General features: G+C 35.4%; 13 non-coding genes across 13 annotated transcripts; all 13 read right to left on the bottom strand.

Moving 5' to 3' along the window:
* Window positions 1-809: 809 nt before the first annotated feature.
* On the bottom strand, window positions 810-883 carry TRNAN-GUU (transfer RNA asparagine (anticodon GUU)). Its single transcript has one exon. It is a non-coding gene; the product is annotated as a tRNA-Asn (tRNA).
* A 1,831-nt stretch (window positions 884-2,714) lies between these two features.
* On the bottom strand, window positions 2,715-2,788 carry TRNAN-GUU (transfer RNA asparagine (anticodon GUU)). Its single transcript has one exon. It is a non-coding gene; the product is annotated as a tRNA-Asn (tRNA).
* A 1,844-nt stretch (window positions 2,789-4,632) lies between these two features.
* TRNAN-GUU (transfer RNA asparagine (anticodon GUU)) lies at window positions 4,633-4,706 on the bottom strand. The gene has a single exon. It is a non-coding gene; the product is annotated as a tRNA-Asn (tRNA).
* Window positions 4,707-5,591: 885 nt separating this feature from the next.
* Window positions 5,592-5,665, bottom strand: TRNAN-GUU (transfer RNA asparagine (anticodon GUU)). Its single transcript has one exon. It is a non-coding gene; the product is annotated as a tRNA-Asn (tRNA).
* Window positions 5,666-6,101: 436 nt separating this feature from the next.
* On the bottom strand, window positions 6,102-6,175 carry TRNAN-GUU (transfer RNA asparagine (anticodon GUU)). Its single transcript has one exon. It is a non-coding gene; the product is annotated as a tRNA-Asn (tRNA).
* Window positions 6,176-7,060: 885 nt separating this feature from the next.
* TRNAN-GUU (transfer RNA asparagine (anticodon GUU)) lies at window positions 7,061-7,134 on the bottom strand. Its single transcript has one exon. It is a non-coding gene; the product is annotated as a tRNA-Asn (tRNA).
* Window positions 7,135-8,019: 885 nt separating this feature from the next.
* Window positions 8,020-8,093, bottom strand: TRNAN-GUU (transfer RNA asparagine (anticodon GUU)). Its single transcript has one exon. It is a non-coding gene; the product is annotated as a tRNA-Asn (tRNA).
* An 885-nt stretch (window positions 8,094-8,978) lies between these two features.
* TRNAN-GUU (transfer RNA asparagine (anticodon GUU)) lies at window positions 8,979-9,052 on the bottom strand. Its single transcript has one exon. It is a non-coding gene; the product is annotated as a tRNA-Asn (tRNA).
* Window positions 9,053-11,854: 2,802 nt separating this feature from the next.
* Window positions 11,855-11,928, bottom strand: TRNAN-GUU (transfer RNA asparagine (anticodon GUU)). The gene has a single exon. It is a non-coding gene; the product is annotated as a tRNA-Asn (tRNA).
* Window positions 11,929-12,813: 885 nt separating this feature from the next.
* TRNAN-GUU (transfer RNA asparagine (anticodon GUU)) lies at window positions 12,814-12,887 on the bottom strand. The gene has a single exon. It is a non-coding gene; the product is annotated as a tRNA-Asn (tRNA).
* An 885-nt stretch (window positions 12,888-13,772) lies between these two features.
* Window positions 13,773-13,846, bottom strand: TRNAN-GUU (transfer RNA asparagine (anticodon GUU)). The gene has a single exon. It is a non-coding gene; the product is annotated as a tRNA-Asn (tRNA).
* Window positions 13,847-14,731: 885 nt separating this feature from the next.
* Window positions 14,732-14,805, bottom strand: TRNAN-GUU (transfer RNA asparagine (anticodon GUU)). Its single transcript has one exon. It is a non-coding gene; the product is annotated as a tRNA-Asn (tRNA).
* A 1,327-nt stretch (window positions 14,806-16,132) lies between these two features.
* Window positions 16,133-16,206, bottom strand: TRNAN-GUU (transfer RNA asparagine (anticodon GUU)). The gene has a single exon. It is a non-coding gene; the product is annotated as a tRNA-Asn (tRNA).
* Window positions 16,207-16,402: the final 196 nt, after the last annotated feature.

Here is a 16,402-nt window from a genome sequence, read left to right on the forward strand (position 1 = left end):
CTTTTGTAAAAATCTTCCTCCATTGAAGAACAAAAAAACAAATTGGTACTTTCGTGTCAAGAGGTAAGCTTTCAGGAGCTGAAGCTGTTTATATGATTAGCAGAGTGGTGCAGCGGAAGCGTGCTGGGCCCATAACCCAGAGGTCGATGGATCGAAACCATCCTCTGCTATCTTTGTTTTTTTATAATTATTTGTTGATTAAACCAATACAAAACTGAGATTAATATTTTGGCTCAGTTCTATCTTTTTTATTATGTTAAAAAAGAGATTTAGTAAAACTGTTCATCCATTAAAGAAGAAAGAAACACATTGGTACAAACACTAAAATGTGCTTCAATAGTTTCCTAAAAACTTACCTAATTAACTACTTTTAAGAGGAATTGTATCAGAGAAGTCTAGATATACTGCATAACAAGAGGTGGTTTTATTTTTTAACTTGTCTACCTAAGGTTCTTCAAAATATGATCACACGGTCAAAAATATCCCTGGGTGGGATTAAACCACAAACCTTTGAGATAGAAACCAAATGTGCTGACTGTTTGTTCCAAGTCAACAAAATAAGACTAGATTCAAGTTAGTACCATAAAAAAATTCCTAGACATAGATTTAATAGTCATTATTTTAAAGAGCTTTTGTAAGATTCTTTATCTACTGAAGAACAAAGGAGAAACATTGGTACTTTCTGATGAAGAGTGAAACTTTCAGGAGCTTCTGTGACTTAAGATCAGGAACACTATACCACAAGAGGTGATTTAATGTTTTAACTTGTCAACATCTAGTTCTCCAAAATGTGACCAAAAAGTCGATTACGTCCCTGGGTGGGATTGAACCACCAACCTTTCGGTTAACAGCCGAACGCGCTAACCGATTGTGCCACAGAGACCCCTCTAAAGTTGTATCAAATTAGTGATCTAAAAATGATTTATTGAAATATGTGTAAAAGGCCAACATCTGGAGATCTTTTGTAAAACTCTTCCTCCATTGAAGAACAAAAAAACAAATTGGTACTTTCTTGTCAAGAGGTAAGCTTTCAGGAGCTGAAGCTGTTTATATGATTAGCAGAGTGGCGCAGCGGAAGCGTGCTGGCCCCATAACCCAGAGGTCGATGGATCGAAACCATCCTCTGCTATCTTTGTTTTTTTATAATTATTTGTTGATTAAACCAATACAAAACTGAGATTAATATTTTGGCTCAGTTCTATCTTTTTTATTATGTTAAAAAAGAGATTTAGTAAAACTGTTCATCCATTAAAGAACAAAGAAACACATTGGTACAAACACTAAAATGTGCTTCAATGGTTTCCTAAAAAACTTACCTAATTAACTACTTTTAAGAGGAATTGTATCAGAGAAGTCTAGATATACTGCATAACAAGAGGTGGTTTTATGTTTTAACTTGTCTACCTAAGGTTCTTCAAAATATGATCACACGGTCAAAAATATCCCTGGGTGGGATTAAACCACAAATCTTTGAGATAGAAACCAAATGTGCTGACTGATTGTTCCAAGTCAACAAAATAAGACTAGATTCAAGTTAGTACCATAAAAAAATTCCTAGACATAGATTTAATAGTCATTATTTTAAAGAGCTTTTGTAAGATTCTTTATCTACTGAAGAACAGAGGAGAAACATTGGTACTTTCTGATGAAGAGTGAAGCTTTCAGGAGCTTCTATGAGTTAAGATTAGGAACACTATACCACAAGAGGTGATTTAATGTTTTAACTTGTCAACATCTAGTTCTCCAAAATGTGACCAAACGTCGATTACGTCCCTGGGTGGGATTGAACCACCAACCTTTCGGTTAACAGCCGAACGCGCCACAGAGATCCCTCTAAAGTTGTATCAAATTAGTGATCTAAAAATGATTTATTGAAATATGTGTAAAAGGCCAACATCTGGAGATCTTTTGTAAAACTCTTCCTCCATTGAAGAACAAAAAAACAAATTGGTACTTTCTTGTCAAGAGGTAAGCTTTCAGGAGCTGAAGCTGTTTATATGATTAGCAGAGTGGCGCAGCGGAAGCGTGCTGGGCCCATAACCCAGAGGTCGATGGATCGAAACCATCCTCTGCTATCTTTGTTTTTTTATAATTATTTGTTTATTAAACCAATACAAAACTGAGATTAATATTTTGGCTCAGTTCTATCTTTTTTATTATGTTAAAAAAGAGATTTAGTAAAACTGTTCATCCATTAAAGAACAAAGAAACACATTGGTACAAACACTAAAATGTGCTTCAATGGTTTCCTAAAAACTTACCTAATTAACTACTTTTAAGAGGAATTGTATCAGAGAAGTCTAGATATACTGCATAACAAGAGGTGGTTTTATGTTTTAACTTGTCTACCTAAGGTTCTTCAAAATATGATCACAAGGTCAAAAATATCCCTGGGTGGGATTAAACCACAAACCTTTGAGATAGAAACCAAATGTGCTGACTGATTGTTCCAAGTCAACAAAATAAGACTAGATTCAAGTTAGTACCATAAAAAAATTCCTAGACATAGATTTAATAGTCATTATTTTAAAGAGCTTTTGTAAGATTCTTTATCTACTGAAGAACAGAGGAGAAACATTGGTACTTTCTGATGAAGACTGAAGCTTTCAGGAGCTTCTGTGACTTAAGATCAGGAACACTATACCACAAGAGGTGATTTAATGTTTTAACTTGTCAACATCTAGTTCTCCAAAATGTGACCAAAAAGTTGATTACGTCCCTGGGTGGGATTGAACCACCAACCTTTCGGTTAACAGCCGAACGCGCTAACCGATTGCGCCACAGAGACCCCTCTAAAGTTGTATCAAATTAGTGATCTAAAAATGATTTATTGAAATATGTGTAAAAGGCCAACATCTGGAGATCTTTTGTAAAAATCTTCCTCCATTGAAGAACAAAAAAACAAATTGGTACTTTCGTGTCAAGAGGTAAGCTTTCAGGAGCTGAAGCTGTTTATATGATTAGCAGAGTGGTGCAGCGGAAGCGTGCTGGGCCCATAACCCAGAGGTCGATGGATCGAAACCATCCTCTGCTATCTTTGTTTTTTTATAATTATTTGTTGATTAAACCAATACAAAACTGAGATTAATATTTTGGCTCAGTTCTATCTTTTTTATTATGTTAAAAAAGAGATTTAGTAAAACTGTTCATCCATTAAAGAACAAAGAAACACATTGGTACAAACACTAAAATGTGCTTCAATGGTTTCCTAAAAACTTACCTAATTAACTACTTTTAAGAGGAATTGTATCAGAGAAGTCCAGATATACTGCATAACAAGAGGTGGTTTTATGTTTTAACTTGTCTACCTAAGGTTCTTCAAAATATGATCACACGGTCAAAAATATCCCTGGGTGGGATTAAACCACAAACCTTTGAGATAGAAACCAAATGTGCTGACTGATTGTTCCAAGTCAACAAAATAAGACTAGATTCAAGTTAGTACCATAAAAAAATTCCTAGACATAGATTTAATAGTCATTATTTTAAAGAGCTTTTGTAAGATTCTTTATCTACTGAAGAACAGAGGAGAAACATTGGTACTTTCTGATGAAGAGTGAAGCTTTCAGGAGCTTCTGTGACTTAAGATCAGGAACACTATACCACAAGAGGTGAGTTAATGTTTTAACTTGTCAACATCTAGTTCTCCAAAATGTGACCAAAAAGTTTATTACGTCCCTGGGTGGGATTGAACCACCAACCTTTCGGTTAACAGCCGAACGGGCTAACCGATTGCGCCACAGAGACCCCTCTAAAGTTGTATCAAATTAGTGATCTAAAAATGATTTATTGAAATATGTGTAAAAGGCCAACATCTGGAGATCTTTTGTAAAACTCTTCCTCCATTGAAGAACAAAAAAACAAATTGGTACTTTCTTGTCAAGAGGTAAGCTTTCAGGAGCTGAAGCTGTTTATATGATTAGCAGAGTGGCGCAGCGGAAGCGTGCTGGGCCCATAACCCAGAGGTCGATCGATCGAAACCATCCTCTGCTATCTTTGTTTTTTTATAATTATTAGTTGATTAAACCAATACAAAACTGAGATTAATATTTTGGCTCAGTTCTATCTTTTTTATTATGTTAAAAAAGAGATTTAGTAAAACTGTTCATCCATTAAAGAACAAAGAAACACATTGGTACAAACACTAAAATGTGCTTCAATGGTTTCCTAAAAACTTACCTAATTAACTACTTTTAGGAGGAATTGTATCAGAGAAGTCTAGATATACTGCATAACAAGAGGTGGTTTTATGTTTTAACTTGTCTACCTAAGGTTCTTCAAAATATGATCACAAGGTCAAAAATATCCCTGGGTGGGATTAAACCACAAACCTTTGAGATAGAAACCAAATGTGCTGACTGATTGTTCCAAGTCAACAAAATAAGACTAGATTCAAGTTAGTACCATAAAAAAATTCCTAGACATAGATTTAATAGTCATTATTTTAAAGAGCTTTTGTAAGATTCTTTATCTACTGAAGAACAGAGGAGAAACATTGGTACTTTCTGATGAAGAGTGAAGCTTTCAGGAGCTTCTGTGACTTAAGATCAGGAACACTATACCACAAGAGGTGATTTAATGTTTTAACTTGTCAACATCTAGTTCTCCAAAATGTGACCAAAAAGTCGATTACGTCCCTGGGTGGGATTGAACCACCAACCTTTCGGTTAACAGCCGAACGCGCTAACCGATTGCGCCACAGAGACCCCTCTAAAGTTGTATCAAATTAGTGATCTAAAAATGATTTATTGAAATATGTGTAAAAGGCCAACATCTGGAGATCTTTTGTAAAACTCTTCCTCCATTGAAGAACAAAAAAACAAATTGGTACTTTCTTGTCAAGAGGTAAGCTTTCAGGAGCTGAAGCTGTTTATATGATTAGCAGAGTGGCGCAGCGGAAGCGTGCTGGGCCCATAACCCAGAGGTCGATGGATCGAAACCATCCTCTGCTATCTTTGTTTTTTTATAATTATTTGTTGATTAAACCAATACAAAACTGAGATTAATATTTTGGCTCAGTTCTATCTTTTTTATTATGTTAAAAAAGAGATTTAGTAAAACTGTTCATCCATTAAAGAACAAAGAAACACATTGGTACAAACACTAAAATGTGCTTCAATGGTTTCCTAAAAACTTACCTAATTAACTACTTTTAAGAGGAATTGTATCAGAGAAGTCTAGATATACTGCATAACAAGAGGTGGTTTTATGTTTTAACTTGTCTACCTAAGGTTCTTCAAAATATGATCACAAGGTCAAAAATATCCCTTGGTGGGATTAAACCACAAACCTTTGAGATAGAAACCAAATGTGCTGACTGATTGTTCCAAGTCAACAAAATAAGACTAGATTCAAGTTAGTACCATAAAAAAATTCCTAGACATAGATTTAATAGTCATTATTTTAAAGAGCTTTTGTAAGATTCTTTATCTACTGAAGAACAGAGGAGAAACATTGGTACTTTCTGATGAAGACTGAAGCTTTCAGGAGCTTCTGTGACTTAAGATCAGGAACACTATACCACAAGAGGTGATTTAATGTTTTAACTTGTCAACATCTAGTTCTCCAAAATGTGACCAAAAAGTCGATTACGTCCCTGGGTGGGATTGAACCACCAACCTTTCGGTTAACAGCCGAACGCGCTAACCGATTGCGCCACAGAGACCCCTCTAAAGTTGTATCAAATTAGTGATCTAAAAATGATTTATTGAAATATGTGTAAAAGGCCAACATCTGGAGATCTTTTGTAAAAATCTTCCTCCATTGAAGAACAAAAAAACAAATTGGTACTTTCGTGTCAAGAGGTAAGCTTTCAGGAGCTGAAGCTGTTTATATGATTAGCAGAGTGGTGCAGCGGAAGCGTGCTGGGCCCATAACCCAGAGGTCGATGGATCGAAACCATCCTCTGCTTTTTTAAAGAGCTTTTGTAAGATTCTTTATCTACTGAAGAACAGAGGAGAAACATTGGTACTTTCTGATGAAGAGTGAAGCTTTCAGGAGCTTCTGTGACTTAAGATCAGGAACACTATACCACAAGAGGTGATTTAATGTTTTAACTTGTCAACATCTAGTTCTCCAAAATGTGACCAAAAAGTCGATTACGTCCCTGGGTGGGATTGAACCACCAACTTTTCGGTTAACAGCCGAACGCGCTAACCGATTGCGCCACAGAGACCCCTCTAAAGTTGTATCAAATTAGTGATCTAAAAATGATTTATTGAAATATGTGTAAAAGGCCAACATCTGGAGATCTTTTGTAAAACTCTTCCTCCATTGAAGAACACAAAAACAAATTGGTACTTTCTTGTCAAGAGGTAAGCTTTCAGGAGCTGAAGCTGTTTATATGATTAGCAGAGTGGCGCAGCGGAAGCGTGCTGGGCCCATAACCCAGAGGTCGATGGATCGAAACCATCCTCTGCTATCTTTGTTTTTTTATAATTATTTGTTGATTAAACCAATACAAAACTGAGATTAATATTTTGGCTCAGTTCTATCTTTTTTATTATGTTAAAAAAGAGATTTAGTAAAACTGTTCATCCATTAAAGAACAAAGAAACACATTGGTACAAACACTAAAATGTGCTTCAATGGTTTCCTAAAAACTTACCTAATTAACTACTTTTAAGAGGAATTGTATCAGAGAAGTCTAGATATACTGCATAACAAGAGGTGGTTTTATGTTTTAACTTGTCTACCTAAGGTTCTTCAAAATATGATCACAAGGTCAAAAATATCCCTGGGTGGGATTAAACCACAAACCTTTGAGATAGAAACCAAATGTGCTGACTGATTGTTCCAAGTCAACAAAATAAGACTAGATTCAAGTTAGTACCATAAAAAAATTCCTAGACATAGATTTAATAGTCATTATTTTAAAGAGCTTTTGTAAGATTCTTTATCTACTGAAGAACAGAGGAGAAACATTGGTACTTTCTGATGAAGACTGAAGCTTTCAGGAGCTTCTGTGACTTAAGATCAGGAACACTATACCACAAGAGGTGATTTAATGTTTTAACTTGTCAACATCTAGTTCTCCAAAATGTGACCAAAAAGTCGATTACGTCCCTGGGTGGGATTGAACCACCAACTTTTCGGTTAACAGCCGAACGCGCTAACCGATTGCGCCACAGAGACCCCTCTAAAGTTGTATCAAATTAGTGATCTAAAAATGATTTATTGAAATATGTGTAAAAGGCCAACATCTGGAGATCTTTTGTAAAACTCTTCCTCCATTGAAGAACACAAAAACAAATTGGTACTTTCTTGTCAAGAGGTAAGCTTTCAGGAGCTGAAGCTGTTTATATGATTAGCAGAGTGGCGCAGCGGAAGCGTGCTGGGCCCATAACCCAGAGGTCGATGGATCGAAACCATCCTCTGCTATCTTTGTTTTTTTATAATTATTTGTTGATTAAACCAATACAAAACTGAGATTAATATTTTGGCTCAGTTCTATCTTTTTTATTATGTTAAAAAAGAGATTTAGTAAAACTGTTCATCCATTAAAGAACAAAGAAACACATTGGTACAAACACTAAAATGTGCTTCAATGGTTTCCTAAAAACTTACCTAATTAACTACTTTTAAGAGGAATTGTATCAGAGAAGTCTAGATATACTGCATAACAAGAGGTGGTTTTATGTTTTAACTTGTCTACCTAAGGTTCTTCAAAATATGATCACAAGGTCAAAAATATCCCTGGGTGGGATTAAACCACAAACCTTTGAGATAGAAACCAAATGTGCTGACTGATTGTTCCAAGTCAACAAAATAAGACTAGATTCAAGTTAGTACCATAAAAAAATTCCTAGACATAGATTTAATAGTCATTATTTTAAAGAGCTTTTGTAAGATTCTTTATCTACTGAAGAACAGAGGAGAAACATTGGTACTTTCTGATGAAGACTGAAGCTTTCAGGAGCTTCTGTGACTTAAGATCAGGAACACTATACCACAAGAGGTGATTTAATGTTTTAACTTGTCAACATCTAGTTCTCCAAAATGTGACCAAAAAGTCGATTACGTCCCTGGGTGGGATTGAACCACCAACCTTTCGGTTAACAGCCGAACGCGCTAACCGATTGCGCCACAGAGACCCCTCTAAAGTTGTATCAAATTAGTGATCTAAAAATGATTTATTGAAATATGTGTAAAAGGCCAACATCTGGAGATCTTTTGTAAAAATCTTCCTCCATTGAAGAACAAAAAAACAAATTGGTACTTTCGTGTCAAGAGGTAAGCTTTCAGGAGCTGAAGCTGTTTATATGATTAGCAGAGTGGTGCAGCGGAAGCGTGCTGGGCCCATAACCCAGAGGTCGATGGATCGAAACCATCCTCTGCTATCTTTGTTTTTTTATAATTATTTGTTGATTAAACCAATACAAAACTGAGATTAATATTTTGGCTCAGTTCTATCTTTTTTATTATGTTAAAAAAGTGATTTAGTAAAACTGTTCATCCATTAAAGAACAAAGAAACACATTGGTACAAACACTAAAATGTGCTTCAATGGTTTCCTAAAAACTTACCTAATTAACTACTTTTAAGAGGAATTGTATCAGAGAAGTCCAGATATACTGCATAACAAGAGGTGGTTTTATGTTTTAACTTGTCTACCTAAGGTTCTTCAAAATATGATCACACGGTCAAAAATATCCCTGGGTGGGATTAAACCACAAACCTTTGAGATAGAAACCAAATGTGCTGACTGTTTGTTCCAAGTCAACAAAATAAGACTAGATTCAAGTTAGTACCATAAAAAAATTCCTAGACATAGATTTAATAGTCATTATTTTAAAGAGCTTTTGTAAGATTCTTTATCTACTGAAGAACAGAGGAGAAACATTGGTACTTTCTGATGAAGAGTGAAGCTTTCAGGAGCTTCTGTGACTTAAGATCAGGAACACTATACCACAAGAGGTGAGTTAATGTTTTAACTTGTCAACATCTAGTTCTCCAAAATGTGACCAAAAAGTTTATTACGTCCCTGGGTGGGATTGAACCACCAACCTTTCGGTTAACAGCCGAACGCGCTAACCGATTGCGCCACAGAGACCCCTCTAAAGTTGTATCAAATTAGTGATCTAAAAATGATTTATTGAAATATGTGTAAAAGGCCAACATCTGGAGATCTTTTGTAAAAATCTTCCTCCATTGAAGAACAAAAAAACAAATTGGTACTTTCGTGTCAAGAGGTAAGCTTTCAGGAGCTGAAGCTGTTTATATGATTAGCAGAGTGGTGCAGCGGAAGCGTGCTGGGCCCATAACCCAGAGGTCGATGGATCGAAACCATCCTCTGCTATCTTTGTTTTTTTATAATTATTTGTTGATTAAACCAATACAAAACTGAGATTAATATTTTGGCTCAGTTCTATCTTTTTTATTATGTTAAAAAAGAGATTTAGTAAAACTGTTCATCCATTAAAGAACAAAGAAACACATTGGTACAAACACTAAAATGTGCTTCAATGGTTTCCTAAAAACTTACCTAATTAACTACTTTTAAGAGGAATTGTATCAGAGAAGTCCAGATATACTGCATAACAAGAGGTGGTTTTATGTTTTAACTTGTCTACCTAAGGTTCTTCAAAATATGATCACACGGTCAAAAATATCCCTGGGTGGGATTAAACCACAAACCTTTGAGATAGAAACCAAATGTGCTGACTGTTTGTTCCAAGTCAACAAAATAAGACTAGATTCAAGTTAGTACCATAAAAAAATTCCTAGACATAGATTTAATAGTCATTATTTTAAAGAGCTTTTGTAAGATTCTTTATCTACTGAAGAACAGAGGAGAAACATTGGTACTTTCTGATGAAGAGTGAAGCTTTCAGGAGCTTCTGTGACTTAAGATCAGGAACACTATACCACAAGAGGTGAGTTAATGTTTTAACTTGTCAACATCTAGTTCTCCAAAATGTGACCAAAAAGTTTATTACGTCCCTGGGTGGGATTGAACCACCAACCTTTCGGTTAACAGCCGAACGGGCTAACCGATTGCGCCACAGAGACCCCTCTAAAGTTGTATCAAATTAGTGATCTAAAAATGATTTATTGAAATATGTGTAAAAGGCCAACATCTGGAGATCTTTTGTAAAACTCTTCCTCCATTGAAGAACAAAAAAACAAATTGGTACTTTCTTGTCAAGAGGTATGCTTTCAGGAGCTGAAGCTGTTTATATGATTAGCAGAGTGGCGCAGCGGAAGCGTGCTGGGCCCATAACCCAGAGGTCGATGGATCGAAACCATCCTCTGCTATCTTTGTTTTTTTATAATTATTAGTTGATTAAACCAATACAAAACTGAGATTAATATTTTGGCTCAGTTCTATCTTTTTTATTATGTTAAAAAAGAGATTTAGTAAAACTGTTCATCCATTAAAGAACAAAGAAACACATTGGTACAAACACTAAAATGTGCTTCAATGGTTTCCTAAAAACTTACCTAATTAACTACTTTTAAGAGGAATTGTATCAGAGAAGTCTAGATATACTGCATAACAAGAGGTGGTTTTATGTTTAACTTGTCTACCTAAGGTTCTTCAAAATATGATCACAAGGTCAAAAATATCCCTGGGTGGGATTAAACCACAAACCTTTGAGATAGAAACCAAATGTGCTGACTGATTGTTCCAAGTCAACAAAATAAGACTAGATTCAAGTTAGTACCATAAAAAAATTCCTAAACATAGATTTAATAGTCATTATTTTAAAGAGCTTTTGTAAGATTCTTTATCTACTGAAGAACAGAGGAGAAACATTGGTACTTTCTGATGAAGAGTGAAGCTTTCAGGAGCTTCTGTGACTTAAGATCAGGAACACTATACCACAAGAGGTGAGTTAATGTTTTAACTTGTCAACATCTAGTTCTCCAAAATGTGACCAAAAAGTTTATTACGTCCCTGGGTGGGATTGAACCACCAACCTTTCGGTTAACAGCCGAACGGGCTAACCGATTGCGCCACAGAGACCCCTCTAAAGTTGTATCAAATTAGTGATCTAAAAATGATTTATTGAAATATGTGTAAAAGGCCAACATCTGGAGATCTTTTGTAAAACTCTTCCTCCATTGAAGAACAAAAGAACAAATTGGTACTTTCTTGTCAAGAGGTATGCTTTCAGGAGCTGAAGCTGTTTATATGATTAGCAGAGTGGCGCAGCGGAAGCGTGCTGGGCCCATAACCCAGAGGTCGATGGATCGAAACCATCCTCTGCTATCTTTTTTTTTTTGTAATTATTAGTTGATTAAACCAATACAAAACTGAGATTAATATTTTGGCTCAGTTCTATCTTTTTTATTATGTTAAAAAAGAGATTTAGTAAAACTGTTCATCCATTAAAGAACAAAGAAACACATTGGTACAAACACTAAAATGTGCTTCAATGGTTTCCTAAAAACTTACCTAATTAACTACTTTTAAGAGGAATTGTATCAGAGAAGTCTAGATATACTGCATAACAAGAGGTGGTTTTATGTTTTAACTTGTCTACCTAAGGTTCTTCAAAATATGATCACAAGGTCAAAAATATCCCTGGGTGGGATTAAACCACAAACCTTTGAGATAGAAACCAAATGTGCTGACTGATTGTTCCAAGTCAACAAAATAAGACTAGATTCAAGTTAGTACCATAAAAAAATTCCTAGACATAGATTTAATAGTCATTATTTTAAAGAGCTTTTGTAAGATTCTTTATCTACTGAAGAACAGAGGAGAAACATTGGTACTTTCTGATGAAGAGTGAAGCTTTCAGGAGCTTCTGTGACTTAAGATCAGGAACACTATACCACAAGAGGTGATTTAATGTTTTAACTTGTCAACATCTAGTTCTCCAAAATGTGACCAAAAAGTTGATTACGTCCCTGGGTGGGATTGAACCACCAACCTTTCGGTTAACAGCCGAACGCGCTAACCGATTGCGCCACAGAGACCCCTCTAAAGTTGTATCAAATTAGTGATCTAAAAATGATTTATTGAAATATGTGTAAAAGGCCAACATCTGGAGATCTTTTGTAAAACTCTTCCTCCATTGAAGAACAAAAAAACAAATTGGTACTTTCTTGTCAAGAGGTAAGCTTTCAGGAGCTGAAGCTGTTTATATGATTAGCAGAGTGGCGCAGCGGAAGCGTGCTGGGCCCATAACCCAGAGGTCGATGGATCGAAACCATCCTCTGCTATCTTTGTTTTTTTATAATTATTAGTTGATTAAAACAATACAAAACTGAGATTAATATTTTGGCTCAGTTCTATCTTTTTTATTATGTTAAAAAAGAGATTTAGTAAAACTGTTCATCCATTAAAGAACAAAGAAACACATTGGTACAAACACTAAAATGTGCTTCAATGGTTTTCTAAAAACTTACGTAATTAACTACTTTTAAGAGGAATTGTATCAGTGAAGTCTAGATATACTGCATAACAAGAGGTGGTTTTATGTTTTAACTTGTCTACCTAAGGTTCTTCAAAATATGATCACACGGTCAAAAATATCCCTGGGTGGGATTAAACCACAAACCTTTGAGATAGAAACCAAATGTGCTGACTGATTGTTCCAAGTCAACAAAATAAGACTAGATTCAAGTTAGTACCATAAAAAAATTCCTAGACATAGATTTAATAGTCATTATTTTAAAGAGCTTTTGTAAGATTCTTTATCTACTGAAGAACAGAGGAGAAACATTGGTACTTTCTGATGAAGAGTGAAGCTTTCAGGAGCTTCTGTGACTTAAGATCAGGAACACTATACCACAAGAGGTGATTTAATGTTTTAACTTGTCAACATCTAGTTCTCCAAAATGTGACCAAAAAGTCGATTACGTCCCTGGGTGGGATTGAACCACCAACCTTTCGGTTAACAGCCGAACGCGCTAACCGATTGCGCCACAGAGACCCCTCTAAAGCTGTATCAAATTAGTGATCTAAAAATGATTTATTGAAATATGTGTAAAAGGCCAACATCTGGAGATCTTTTGTAAAACTCTTCCTCCATTGAAGAACAAAAAAACAAATTGGTACTTTCTTGTCAAGAGGTAAGCTTTCAGGAGCTGAAGCTGTTTATATGATTAGCAGAGTGGCGCAGCGGAAGCGTGCTGGGCCCATAACCCAGAGGTCGATGGATCGAAACCATCCTCTGCTATCTTTGTTTTTTTATAATTATTAGTTGATTAAAACAATACAAAACTGAGATTAATATTTTGGCTCAGTTCTATCTTTTTTATTATGTTAAAAAAGAGATTTAGTAAAACTGTTCATCCATTAAAGAACAAAGAAACACATTGGTACAAACACTAAAATGTGCTTCAATGGTTTCCTAAAAACTTACGTAATTAACTACTTTTAAGAGGAATTGTATCAGTGAAGTCTAGATATACTGCATAACAAGAGGTGGTTTTATGTTTTAACTTGTCTACCTAAGGTTCTTCAAAATATGATCACACGGTCAAAAATATCCCTGGGTGGGATTAAACCACAAACCTTTGAGATAGAAACCAAATGTGCTGACTGATTGTTCCAAGTCAACAAAATAAGACTAGATTCAAGTTAGTACCATAAAAAAATTCCTAGACATAGATTTAATAGTCATTATTTTAAAGAGCTTTTGTAAGATTCTTTATCTACTGAAGAACAGAGGAGAAACATTGGTACTTTCTGATGAAGAGTGAAGCTTTCAGGAGCTTCTGTGACTTAAGATCAGGAACACTATACCACAAGAGGTGATTTAATGTTTTAACTTGTCAACATCTAGTTCTCCAAAATGTGACCAAACAGTCGATTACGTCCCTGGGTGGGATTGAACCACCAACCTTTCGGTTAACAGCCGAACGCGCTAACCGATTGCGCCACAGAGACCCCTCTAAAGTTGTATCAAATTAGTGATCTAAAAATGATTTATTGAAATATGTGTAAAAGGCCAACATCTGGAGATCTTTTGTAAAACTCTTCCTCCATTGAAGAACAAAAAAACAAATTGGTACTTTCTTGTCAAGAGGTAAGCTTTCAGGAGCTGAAGCTGTTTATATGATTAGCAGAGTGGCGCAGCGGAAGCGTGCTGGGCCCATAACCCAGAGGTCGATGGATCGAAACCATCCTCTGCTATCTTTGTTTTTTTATAATTATTTGTTGATTAAACCAATACAAAACTGAGATTAATATTTTGGCTCAGTTCTATCTTTTTTATTATGTTAAAAAAGAGATTTAGTAAAACTGTTCATCCATTAAAGAACAAAGAAACACATTGGTACAAGCACTAAAATGTGCTTCAATGGTTTCCTAAAAACTTACCTAATTAACTACTTTTAAGAGGAATTGTATCAGAGAAGTCTAGATATACTGCATAACAAGAGGTGGTTTTATGTTTTAACTTGTCTACCTAAGGTTCTTCAAAATATGATCACAAGGTCAAAAATATCCCTGGGTGGGATTAAACCACAAACCTTTGAGATAGAAACCAAATGTGCTGACTGATTGTTCCAAGTCAACAAAATAAGACTAGATTCAAGTTAGTACCATAAAAAAATTCCTAGACATAGATTTAATAGTCATTATTTTAAAGAGCTTTTGTAAGATTCTTTATCTACTGAAGAACAGAGGAGAAACATTGGTACTTTCTGATGAAGACTGAAGCTTTCAGGAGCTTCTGTGACTTAAGATCAGGAACACTATACCACAAGAGGTGATTTAATGTTTTAACTTGTCAACATCTAAGTCTCCAAAATGTGACCAAAAAGTCGATTACGTCCCTGGGTGGGATTGAACCACCAACCTTTCGGTTAACAGCCGAACGCGCTAACCGATTGCGCCACAGAGACCCCTCTAAAGTTGTATCAAATTAGTGATCTAAAAATGATTTATTGAAATATGTGTAAAAGGCCAACATCTGGAGATCTTTTGTAAAACTCTTCCTCCATTGAAGAACAAAAAAACAAATTGGTACTTTCTTGTCAAGAGGTAAGCTTTCAGGAGCTGAAGCTGTTTATATGATTAGCAGAGTGGCGCAGCGGAAGCGTGCTGGACCCATAACCCAGAGGTCGATGGATCGAAACCATCCTCTGCTATCTTTGTTTTTTTTATAATTATTTGTTGATTAAACCAATACAAAACTGAGATTAATATTTTGGCTCAGTTCTATCTTTTTTATTATGTTAAAAAAGAGATTTAGTAAAACTGTTCATCTATTAAAGAACAAAGAAACACATTGGTACAAACACTTAAATGTGCTTCAATGGTTTCCTAAAAACTTACCTAATTAACTACTTTTAAGAGGAATTGTATCAGAGAAGTCTAGATATACTGCATAACAAGAGGTGGTTTTATGTTTTAACTTGTCTACCTAAGGTTCTTCAAAATATGATCACAAGGTCAAAAATATCCCAGGGTGGGATTAAACCACAAACCTTTGAGATAGAAACCAAATGTGCTGACTGATTGTTCCAAGTCAACAAAATAAGACTAGATTCAAGTTAGTACCATAAAAAAATTCCTAGACATAGATTTAATAGTCATTATTTTAAAGAGCTTTTGTAAGATTCTTTATCTACTGAAGAACAGTGGAGAAACATTGGTACTTTCTGATGAAGAGTGAAGCTTTCAGGAGCTTCTGTGACTTAAGATCAGGAACACTATACCACAAGAGGTGATTTAATGTTTTAACTTGTCAACATCTAGTTCTCCAAAATGTGACCAAAAAGTCGATTACGTCCCTGGGTGGGATTGAACCACCAACCTTTCGGTTAACAGCCGAACGCGCCACAGAGACCCCTCTAAAGTTGTATCAAATTAGTGATCTAAAAATGATTTATTCTTTAAATATCCCTGGGTGGGATTAAACCACAAACCTTTGAGATAGAAACCAAATGTGCTGACTGATTGTTCCAAGTCAACAAAATAAGACAAGATTCAAGTTAGTACCATAAAAAAATTCCTAGACATAGATTTAATAGTCATTATTTTAAAGAGCTTTTGTAAGATTCTTTATCTACTGAAGAACAGAGGAGAAACATTGGTACTTTCTGATGAAGAGTGAAGCTTTCAGGAGCTTCTGTGACTTAAGATCAGGAACACTATACCACAAGAGGTGATTCAATGTTTTAACTTGTCAACATCTAGTTCTCCAAAATGTGACCAAAAAGTCAATTACGTCCCTGGGTGGGATTGAACCACCAACCTTTCGGTTAACAGCCGAACACGCTAACCGATTGCGCCACAGAGACCCCTCTAAAGTTGTATCAAATTAGTGATCTAAAAATGATTTATTGAAATATGTGTAAAAGGCCAACATCTGGAGATCTTTTTTAAAACTCTTCCTCCATTGAAGAACAAAAAAACAAATTGGTACTTTCTTGTCAAGAGGTAAGCTTTCAGGAGCTGAAGCTGTTTATATGATTAGCAAAGTGGCGCAGCGGAAGC

Source organism: Crinia signifera, chromosome 3 (genome assembly GCF_055691185.1).
Source record: "Crinia signifera chromosome 3, ASM5569118v1, whole genome shotgun sequence".
NCBI classification, from domain to species: Eukaryota; Metazoa; Chordata; class Amphibia; order Anura; family Myobatrachidae; genus Crinia; species Crinia signifera.